Source organism: Lactuca virosa, chromosome 6 (assembly GCF_052849685.1).
Source record: "Lactuca virosa cultivar CGN04683 chromosome 6, Lactuca_virosa_CGN04683_v6, whole genome shotgun sequence".
Lineage (NCBI taxonomy): Eukaryota > Viridiplantae > Streptophyta > Magnoliopsida > Asterales > Asteraceae > Lactuca > Lactuca virosa.
In genome coordinates, this window is record NC_136431.1 from 250,068,497 (window position 1) to 250,079,584 (window position 11,088).

Here is an 11,088-nt window from a genome sequence, read left to right on the forward strand (position 1 = left end):
GGATATAGTTGTCACTAAGTGGTCACTAACAATTATTATTGTCATTTAATTTCATAACAAGTATTAGTGACTAAAATTAGTGGTCATTGATTTGACGTTTAATGACCAAGAAAAGTTGTCACTGCATTGGAGACTTAGTGACCAAAAATAATGGTCATTAATTGTCATTCGTTTTTCAAACCCACACATAGTGACGTAATGGTGGTCACTGCATGAAAAAAATTTAGTTACCAGAAAATAGTGGTCACTGATATAAAAAAAGAACATAAGTGATTTTTTATTTTTTACCTGATAAAACAATATGAATTTATATTTTTTAACCAAACTTTTTCTAAACAAACATAAGAAAAAAGGTATATAATATGTTTTTTTTTGTTATACAAATAATTTGAATTTATAATTCATGTCATGTATTAAGTTATTTTTATTCTATAAATTCCAAATTAAATACTTAATAAAATTATTTAGGTTTAAAATGTCAAAATTACTTAGTTTAAATTTTAAAATGAAAACCAAAGAAGCCAGCATGATATTTACTACACTACCCTTCTCAGGCATGGGTAATCGAAAATCACTCCCGTCTAGAAGGCAATCTCTATTTTTCTCTTTTCTATTATTATTGGTTAAGTTAATAACTACAAAAACCCCACCCCTTTATGAATCGATCACCGGAAACCACATAAGAACTCGAACCCTAGCCTCTCGTTCCTCTTTCTCTCGCCGGAAACATTTACGGAAAACTCTTTGGTTTCCTCTCGTCTTGTTCCTCTGTTATTTCGTTCGAACCCTAGCAGACTCCTTGTTTGATTTGTGGTTCGATTTATGAAAATTAATCTGCACTCTAAAGCTGTATATGATCGATTTCTAAAAATCGATTTCTCACAGCGTCAACCGAGATTTATGAATGCTAGATCGCGCCACCATGGCGACCGCCACTGACACCATGTTAACTACCGTAACAACTCACCACAACCAATTTCCAAATTTCAGAAGCGTGTTTGGACGATTGAGCTCAGATTACATCATTTGCATGGTAGATTGATTGACTGCCTGTTATTAACGCATCCAGGTAAACATTCTTCATGTATGGAACACAATTCATCAACTTTATCTCTTAAGTTATCAATTGTTTGTGGTTTTTACAGTTTGGTCGACTTAATTTATATCAAATTTGGTTTTTGGTTATTCAGTAGTGGTTTAACGTTGATATAGTTCCTAATTTGGAAGTTCAGGTTTGCTTCTTTCTGAGTTCTAATTATCCAAATGCGAATATGAATCAAATGTAAAGCTTAGCATGTGATAATTAAGGAATTTTGATGTTTTAAATTTGTAGGCTGAGGACGAAATTGGAATTTACGCAATAAAGTATGCCATGAGAGCACTTAGAAACCATCATCTTGAGGAGGAGGGAGCTTATTCCCTTCTCAAAACTTATTGCTTCTCAGGTTCCCTTTACCTATACCCCAAAAATCCAAGAATAAGGATATAGTGTAGCTTTATTTTGTTTTTCTAATTGGAACTTAGCCTATATTTTTTTAACAATAAAACTTGTATCAACCAACAAAGCCAACATGTAGCTGACACAAACAAAATACAAAGACAGCAACACTAACACCCCCTAGATGAAGAATAAAACCTAAACCCTATATATAAAATTTCGACATTAAGAAGTAAAAGGTAGCCTTGGATGCAGAATTCAAAAGCAGCCACTTAGAATTCCGTTGATGCCCCTAAGCTCGAGAAAATCTCCAAGTGTAAGCATCCCCAACAAGATACGAGTAACACCCAAAACAGTCATTAAAAAGATAGAAATTGGACATAATTAAAGTCATTTTGATTTGTTTGAGACCTTGAAACACAGACAAACAACCTCTCAAGGTGAATAAACCATTAGAACCATCCTTGGTTTTAAAAAGCGTAAAGCGCCCTAAAGCGCTAAAGCCTTTGGGGGCCGATGAGCTAAGCGCTAAGCGAAAGCGCTCGCCTAGAGCACACGATGCGCCCCACATTGAAAAAAATATAAAATATATGGAAATACTTAAAAATCTTGTAAAATCATAGTAGCATCATATTAAATCCTAAGTACTGATACTAGAAATCGTCTAAACTATCATGTACGATAAGAAATAACTTATGAATTATGTGTATGACTTAACAGTTAGGTAACACACGTTAGTAGCAAACAACTTAAGAGAAAACATGTAAATATAATGACCAAATTTCATCCTTCAGACTATCAGACTTTAGAGTTTTAGACTTGAGAAGAGAATAGAATATGTAGATTAGTATAATGGAGTGGAAGTAGAAAACATTAGCAGAGTTGATTTCTGATTACTTGGAGAAGATGAGTTGGAGCGATGATACAATTTGCTCTGTTTGTGTAATTGTGTTTACCGCCTCTAACAATATTGATTCTACATCCCTTTCCTTTATTTATATAAACCTATTGGCCCGTCTAACTTAATTAAAGGCCCATTTTCTATTAATTACCCTAAGCGGTATTAAGCGCTGAAGCGCAATGCGTTAAAAAGCGGAAAAGGCGACCGACTAAGGGAATCGCATCGCATCTCATTACTTGATGCGCTTTTGGTCATCGCTTGGGCGCCTAGCACATTAAGTGCGCCTAGTCGGCGCTTTTTTAAACCAAGGAACCATCCATTGACCTTTATGAGAACATCTTAAATTGAAAAATTTTAGAATTTTCTACCAATTACAACAACATACTTCTGTCTATGAAGCATTAAATAGCAACTAACTCCCATGATCATCCTTATTTCAGACCCACCTTGAATTTTGTACACATCAGAGTTGACATACTAGAGCCATCTTTTTGCCAATATCCCTCCGTAAAGGTATGTTGTTCTAATTGAAATACAAAACACCAATCCAAAGTATAAATATAGTGATCCAATTTGTGACTAATGTCTAATTTGGTATAAAATGCAACTGAATTTTGTAGGCATGTTGTTAGTTTGACAAGTTGCTTCTTTTAGATAAATGGCTAATTATTCTTTGATAAATTGCTTTTGTGGTTAAGTTGGAGTTCCATTGCTAAACTTGAATAACCATCGATTGATATTATATCATTCTTTAGGTATCCATTAATTATAGCTTTCATACTTTTGTTTTGCAGAAAAAGTCCTAGAGAAAATGGGTGCATCATGTGTTACCAAAACTTATGTACAATTCTGTTGATCCATTTCCTGCTCCTTCTCTTCTTATGATATTATATCATTCTTTAGGTATCCATTAATTATAGCTTTCACATACTTTCACAAGGACGTTGAACCGATTTGCTACTCATCTAAGAAAGTTCTTACTTGATCACCGTGTTATTGAAGACTTAAAAGATGTTGTCAACATGGGAGCTCTATCTTTGGGATTTGACGAGGTTTGTTCTCATTTCCTGTATTGACCATGTTTGACCAAATCTTTATCCTATTTCACCATTATTTCCTCTAATGATTTTTTGTTGCGTAATTACCATCAACATGCCAAAAGGGCAGCTCTAATGTCATCTTTCGTCATGCAAAAACCTCATGAAAGATCACATTTCACCAAAGATGCATTAAAAACAATAAGCAAATCTTTACTACCATATACAAAAATATTATTTCTTGTATAATCACCTAAATATTAAAATATTATTTTCCTTTCTTTATTTTTCCTGCTAAAAAGCATAAAATGGATTATGCAGATCCTCATCGTACCACAGAAGATGAAAGAGACATCATTGAACATGTAGTAAGACTCTAAAAACTATCTTTGATCCAAGGGCAAAATAGTTATTTTTTAAAGGTTAACAGCTAGTTCGTTAACTTAGACTCACATTAACCAAAATCGTTAGGGAACATCAAAATAAGGACCAATTTTGCAAAAGTGAACTTTTTAGGACCAATATTGAAAAAAACAACTAAACCCAGGGACCAAAAATGTACTTGACTCCAACTTTTACAATACATAACTTTTTTACATGTTTAGTGTTTTTGTAAAACCCTGTAAAGAATAAATTGGCATTCTAAAAACCAGCATAAGTGATGAAGAAGCAAATGCAAAAGGATGGCTTTGAATTATGATGATTTTGTTTTATATTTATGTTTTTTTTTTTTGAATTACAGGTTTTAATTTTAAGTCAAAGTCTTCCTTCAGTGCCATCATAGCTTGATCAACTGACAGCTGTACGCTTTCAAGAAGCTATGCCAACAATTCAACAACAAGGTTTAAATGATGAAACTTGTGCTCTTCAGGTATTTGCAAACTACATATTTAGTCCTCTTGCTTATCAAAATTACGGATTTGGTCCCTAACTTGAGAATTTTTAATCTTTTTTATCACCATAGTTGTACGTATTTTTAAACTCTACAAAATGACCCTACTACCCTTATAGGTGGAGTTATCGAGACTTCTTGATGTTGCACGTTACACTGAAACAAAGATGGTAGAGATGTAAGCAACTCAACATTGAATCATCTAATGTCAACACATGTCTTGCGATAAGCTCAACAAATTGAGTGTTTGTATGATCAGGTGAGAAATAGCTCTGTTTTTTTCACTTATTTACCATAATAGCAACATACTCACATTTATTTACCTGTAATTAATAGCAATATGTGGTGAATAAAGTAGAATGTTATATTTGGTAGCATTTGATTGAGTGGTTTTATTTATTTATTATTATAGGCAATTGAAGCAACAAAGAATGTTGAGATGGGTAATAAGGAACTAACTCAAGCCATGCAGGAGCAACAAGAGGAACAACAATAGCAAAAATTTTCTCTTATTATTCATTGTTTTTACTTTTACTATTCTTTTTCTTGACTGGTATAATTAATTAATACTTAAATCAATGGAATCATCATTTAACTTTCGAATTATGTTATATATTTATTTATTTTATTTTATTTGCAATTTTAAGAGCTCGAAAGGTAAATTGACTCCATCATAGATAGTTTAAGCTTTGAGGATGCAAAAAATAGGAACTTACATATATTGATTTGTTTACTCTATCATTACAACTGAACTCAGTGACGACTTTTTTGGTCACTCATCAACTGAACTCAGTGAGGAATTTTTTGGTCACTAGATGAGTGACGACTTTTTATGGTCACTAGTTGGATCAAACTAGGGATGACAAAAAAACCCGAACCCGACGGGGAAACCCGAAACCCGATTATTTCGGGTCGGGTAACGGGTCATTATTGGGTTTTTTATCGGATTCGGGGCAGGGAGTGGGTTATCCTCGCCCCGACCCGACCCGCCCCGATTATATATATATATATATATATATATATATATATATATATATATATATATATATATATATATATATATATATATATATATATATATATATATATATATATATATATATATATAGGACAATCTTTTTAGTTATTAACAATCTGGTGTGAATGATCATTTTTTTATGTTTTGACGTATTACACTAAAATTAAATCAAATAATTTTTAATATAAGGTCGAATTAATTTTATTAAAATGATTCATCATATTTTTAATTTAAAAGGGAGGCTAGAACACGTATTTTTTATAAGACATCGGGGTACCCTAAAACGGAATAAGGATTTCGTTATGAATTGCTGTAAACCCGATAATATACCCGAAACCCGACGGGAAAACCCGAACCCAACGGGGCGCCCCGATAAGATACCCGAAAGATATCGGGGCGGGTTTGTGAAACCATGCCCCGCCCCGAACCCGCCCCGTTGTCATTCCTAGATCAAACAGTGACGACCTTTTGCGGTCACTAGTGGATAAAATAGTAACGACTTCTTTTGATCAGTGACGGAATGAGTGGTCACAGATATAGTGACGACTATATTTTAGTCACTATTTTGTGACCATTATATATTTTGGTCACTATATATGTTTAGTGACGGACCTATAGTGACGAAAGTGACGAACATGAACACAAATTCTCGTTCGTTTAGTTAAACGAACGAACATGAAAAATAGTCTCGTTCGTTCAATTATGTTCGTGAACGTTCGTTTATGTTCTTCGTTTACGTTTGTTCATGTTTGTTCATATAAGTTCCTTTTATCTTCATATATGTTTAATTGTGTTTGATTACATTACTATATTATTGTTCATTTATGTTCATATATGTTTGTTTATCTTCGTTTGTTTATGTTCGTTTAGCATGTTCACGAACATAAACGACCGAACATTAACAATGTAATTTGTTAAACGAACGAACATGAACAAGAAAACTTGTTCGTTTAACCGTTCGTGTTCGTTTATTTGTTCGGTTAACTTAAACGAACGAACATGAACAAGCCCCGTTCGTGTTCGTTTGGTTCGTTTACAGCCCTACTATAAATGTTTACAACCTTGGTTTTCTACGGAAGAACAAGTTTGGTAATTTGTTTTTTCTTAAAAACGTTTATTTAATGCTTACCAATTTGATTTTGATTTTAGGTCATTTCTTTTTAATAAACTAATAAAAATATTTTATGACGCAGCTAATAAGTTATGTTAACAAAAAGTTTATTTAACAAGTATATATAAAATAAACTAATTTTCTATAAGTTTATAAAATATATTTTGATTATCAATTGTTTGATTTTTAATATTTAACAGCAGCTTAGTGTTCATCATTGGAAATGATATATTATATTTGTTGATAGTTATATTTGCTAATGATTTATTATTGTTGGTAATAGCCATTTTTTCTTAATGTGTATGAGAAAATAGACAAAGACAAAGTCTAAAATAATCAAAACATTGTTTTTTTTTGTTAAACTCTATTATACTTATGTAAGAAAATTTGTTTGAAAATCTTAAAAACAAAATACTATACTGGCATGAAAAGAAAGGACGTTATATTCGTTGGTCTAAATTGTTTAAATGAACTTTAACTACCTTCAATTATTTTTAAAATGATTTTTAATAATGAAATATCTAATAAAAACCATTTAGTGTGTATTTATATGTAAATGTGATTTCGAATATACCAAATTGTATAAGTCATCACTCTATTTTTATGTTATATATATTTAATATTTTTTTTTAATTTAAACGGTAAAAAAGAAACAAAATGTAATTGTAATAAATTACTAAAAGAATAAATATAATCACGTGACTTAATATATTAAGTTATCATTAATTTTTATACAACACAAATAAATAAAGTGCATGTCTCTGAAATCTTTATATAAAAACATGTACATGTTAAAATTATTTACATGGTCAATTTTTCGATATAATATAAATCCTATAAACTTCATAATTTTATTATATATCAGATGAACCTTGGATAAATAACATTTTATAGTAAAAATTATACAAAGATGTTATTAAAAATAAGGTTGACATTATAAAATAATTATTTTTAGATCTTTTTAAGTTCAATTTTTTTTTCTGATTATACAAAAGTTGTGACTTTAAAATGGCAATTGCTCACATGTGACAACATATCGAAACTAATAAGTTAACTATAATATGTTAAAAAGTTAAAGTAATAATTTTAAAATAGAAGTAAAATATGATATTTTAATATTGTAGTTTAGTTAATTTTAATCAAGATAACACTATAATTTTTTATATAATATTACTTTTAACTATTCTCATTATAAGTTATTTTTAAGCTACTTATTTAAAAAGTCTAAATAGTTTCATGGTTTTTTTTGTGTTAATTTAGGATTACAATTTAGGTCTAACACTATAATTTATAACTTTTAACTATTTATAAAATAGTCTCTCGATTTTTTTCAAGTTTAACTGAAATTTTGATTTAAGTTAATCGTTTAACATTATATTGAAATGAATAATTTAACTATTTCGCATAAAATCGTAAATTATACCAAAGTTATGACTTTAAAATGACAATTTCTCACATACGACAACATAGCGAAACTAATAAGTTAACTATAATATGTTAAAAAGTTAAAGTCATAATTTTATAAATAGAAGTAAATTATGATATTTTAATATTGTAGTTTAGTTAATTTATGAATAAAATTTAGTTTTTGCATTAATTTAACATTATTAACCAATTTATAATAATTATTAGAAAGAAATTTGTAACATCCGTAAAAATCATGCCAAATTTAAACTTTTTAAAACATTTAAAAACCAATACTTATTACAAATTTGTTTTCAAAATAATTCTATATCAGAGTATCCTAGAAACATAGTCATAAAATGTGAGGAGCGGTACGATCACGCATTTGCCTTCCCGCGATCATCAGATGTACCTGAAACAATAATCGATAAATGTAAGTTCGAAGGCTTAGTGGGTTACCCCTAAAATACCAACTCCCATAAACATATCAATAACATATAACAAACATCATGCATAATGAGCCATCAGCCTGACTGGTCCGCCTCGCAGGCCTTCAGTCTATCTGCACCGCTCTCCGAGCCTTCGGCACGTTTGGACCGCCTCGCAGGGCCTACAGCCTATCCGAACCTCTCGCCGGGCCTTCGGTCTGACTGACATGCCCTCCTGAGCCTGTAGTCTATCCGAACCGCCCTATGTATGTTGGCCTTCAGCACAAAGCAGGTCCGCCTCAACCCAAACCCCAATCAAATAAACATGTGCACATAATATCATATGCTAGCATATATAACAGTCAAACCGATCTAACAGATCATCAATCATAGCAACATCCTATAACCAGGATACAGACCTAACCGGTCACTAACATAACATCATCCTATATACCAGGATACCGACTTAATCAGGTCACTACGCATATCACCATCCTAATTACCATGATTCAAATCAATAACCATATCATGCAATAAACCCGGATACAAATCCGATAAAGGCCGGCATTGGTGCCTTACACCCTGTTGATATAGTGAGGATAACTCACCTCACAACTGTCGCACTGAAGTGATAAGCTCAAACTCTCGAATCACCGACACGAACTCCACCACCTATATTTACCATAAGACCATTTCCATAAATTTCCAAATTACCAGAATATCCCCAGAAGTTAACTAGTCAACCATTGGTCAAAGTCAAAGTCAACGGTCAAAGTCAACAGTCCATGTTGACCTAACTCGTCGAGCGTAGCTAGCAACTCATCGGGTTCCTTAAAGGTTCAAAAGGTCATAAAACCCTCACTGACTCGCCGAGTTTCCGACCAACTCGTCGAGTCTATGCGTGTTCAGAAGTCGGGGAAACCCTAACTGACTCGTCGAGTCGTCCCGCTGACTCGCCGAGTCCATGCAGAAACCATTCTCAGGCAATCTTCATCCGACTTGTCGAGTTGACCATGCAACTCGCCGAGTCCCTTCAGTCCATTACTCATTCAGACATATTTAAGCCACCCCAAAGCTCCAAATTGTGGATCTAGCTTCATAAGTCATGTTGTTGGGTTTAAAGGGTTGCGCCATTGGGCCTTAGTAGTTCGGTCCATTATGTACTCTCGATTTGGGCCTGTCCAACCGTGTTAATCTTTCTAGGGTTTAGTATATAAGGTGCATGCATGCATCCTTGTCATTAACGCTTTTGATTATTATCATATTAATTGTACTGTAAACCCTAGCATACCTCTACAGAGGAAGTTCTTAATCGAGCTCTTCTGAGGTGTGACTATATTTTAATCATTCGACATACGGTTGATTCATTGTGTGTTCTAGTGTTTGTTATTCTTATTGATTTACCTGTTAAAGATCTAATCGATCTAAAGAGTATTCAACTCGTCAATTGGTATCAGAGCAGGAGACTGTGTAATCCATACACATCTCTTCTGTTGAAGAAGGTTTTAGGGTTTTCCGCTATTATCGTTTTCTGCTAGAACCGTCATTCTTCATTGACGCAGTTCTTGGACTTCGATCATACCCTAACTTTGTTCACTTTTCTAATCTTGAACAGGTTTCAAAACAAAATCATCATGTCTCTTGACGATTAACAAACGAACCTAATCAACATCTCCAACAGTATCAGATCAACCACCAGGATTCCTATCCTATATACTCAAGATTATGAAGTTTGGACGCATCACTTTGAAGACTATGTGATTGGTTCAGAAGATAATGGATACTTAATCTGGGAAGCGATTACTATAGGTCCATTTGTTCACTCCGGCACAAACAAAACAATCAAGACGCAAAAGGAGTACAACCAACTCGTGGTTGATGTAAAGGATGTTCCTCAAGACGAAAAGGAAAAGCTTGTGAGCAACATTAAAGCACTAAGAATGATCAGATTCTCCCTACAATCTGACACATTCTGGTTGGTCAGTTCATGCACGACGACAAAAGAGATATGGGTTAGATTGAAGGAGTTATATTCCACCGATGAGGATCTTGAGAATTCTATCCAAACTTTGCTGCTTTCAGAGTTTGGAGACTTCAAGCAAAAACCAGAAGAGAAGCTCATTCAAGCCTTTGATCGTTTCAATCATCTTCTCAGCAAAATGATAAAGCATGGCATAGAAAGGAAGGTAATTGAGCAAAAGGTCACATTCATGAATGGCCTAAGAACCGAATGGATGGCGGTGGTGTCTACAGTAAAAGCTCATGAACAATTCAAAGCTTACTCTTTGCCGAAGCTAGTGGGGATTCTAAAATCACATGAAAGTTCAGTGACCAAAGAAACGAATGTGGTTTCAAGCATGGGATCTTTAGCTCTCATATCAAAAGGAAAAAAAGAAGATTTAGATCTGTCAGAATTTGATCTAACCAATGAAGAATATGCTTTGATGGTCTCTAATCCAAAGAAGTTCGTGCGTAGAAAGTTTCCTATCTCCAAGAACCGAAACTGGCAAGGAAGCTATAGTTCGGATAAAGCAAAGGAGGAACCGAAGAACTCTCCTCCGCATGAAGAACCGAAGAAGGATAGTAAGCTTATTGGTGACTCTGGATTTGATTGTCACTTCTGCAAAGGCAAAAATCACTTTGCCAAAGATTGTGTCTTGAGAAAGATGTCAGAAAAGAACGAGAATGAAGATGATGAAGCCTACTACCTGCGAAAGCTAGAAGAAATAAAGAAGAAGAAAGCTGCTGCTAACAACACTATGAATGCTTTAATTGTGCAGGAAAATCTCGTGGACGATGAGTTTGGTGGTGTGGAAGTCTGGTCTACAGACTCTGAGGACGAAGAAGTTCGCAAGCCCA

At 33.3% G+C, this 11,088-nt stretch overlaps 1 pseudogene; it reads left to right on the top strand.

The window, feature by feature from the left end:
- The first annotated feature begins 922 nt into the window (after positions 1-922).
- LOC145122435 (syntaxin-81-like) lies at positions 923-4,831 on the top strand (annotated as a pseudogene).
- The last annotated feature ends 6,257 nt before the right edge of the window (positions 4,832-11,088 follow it).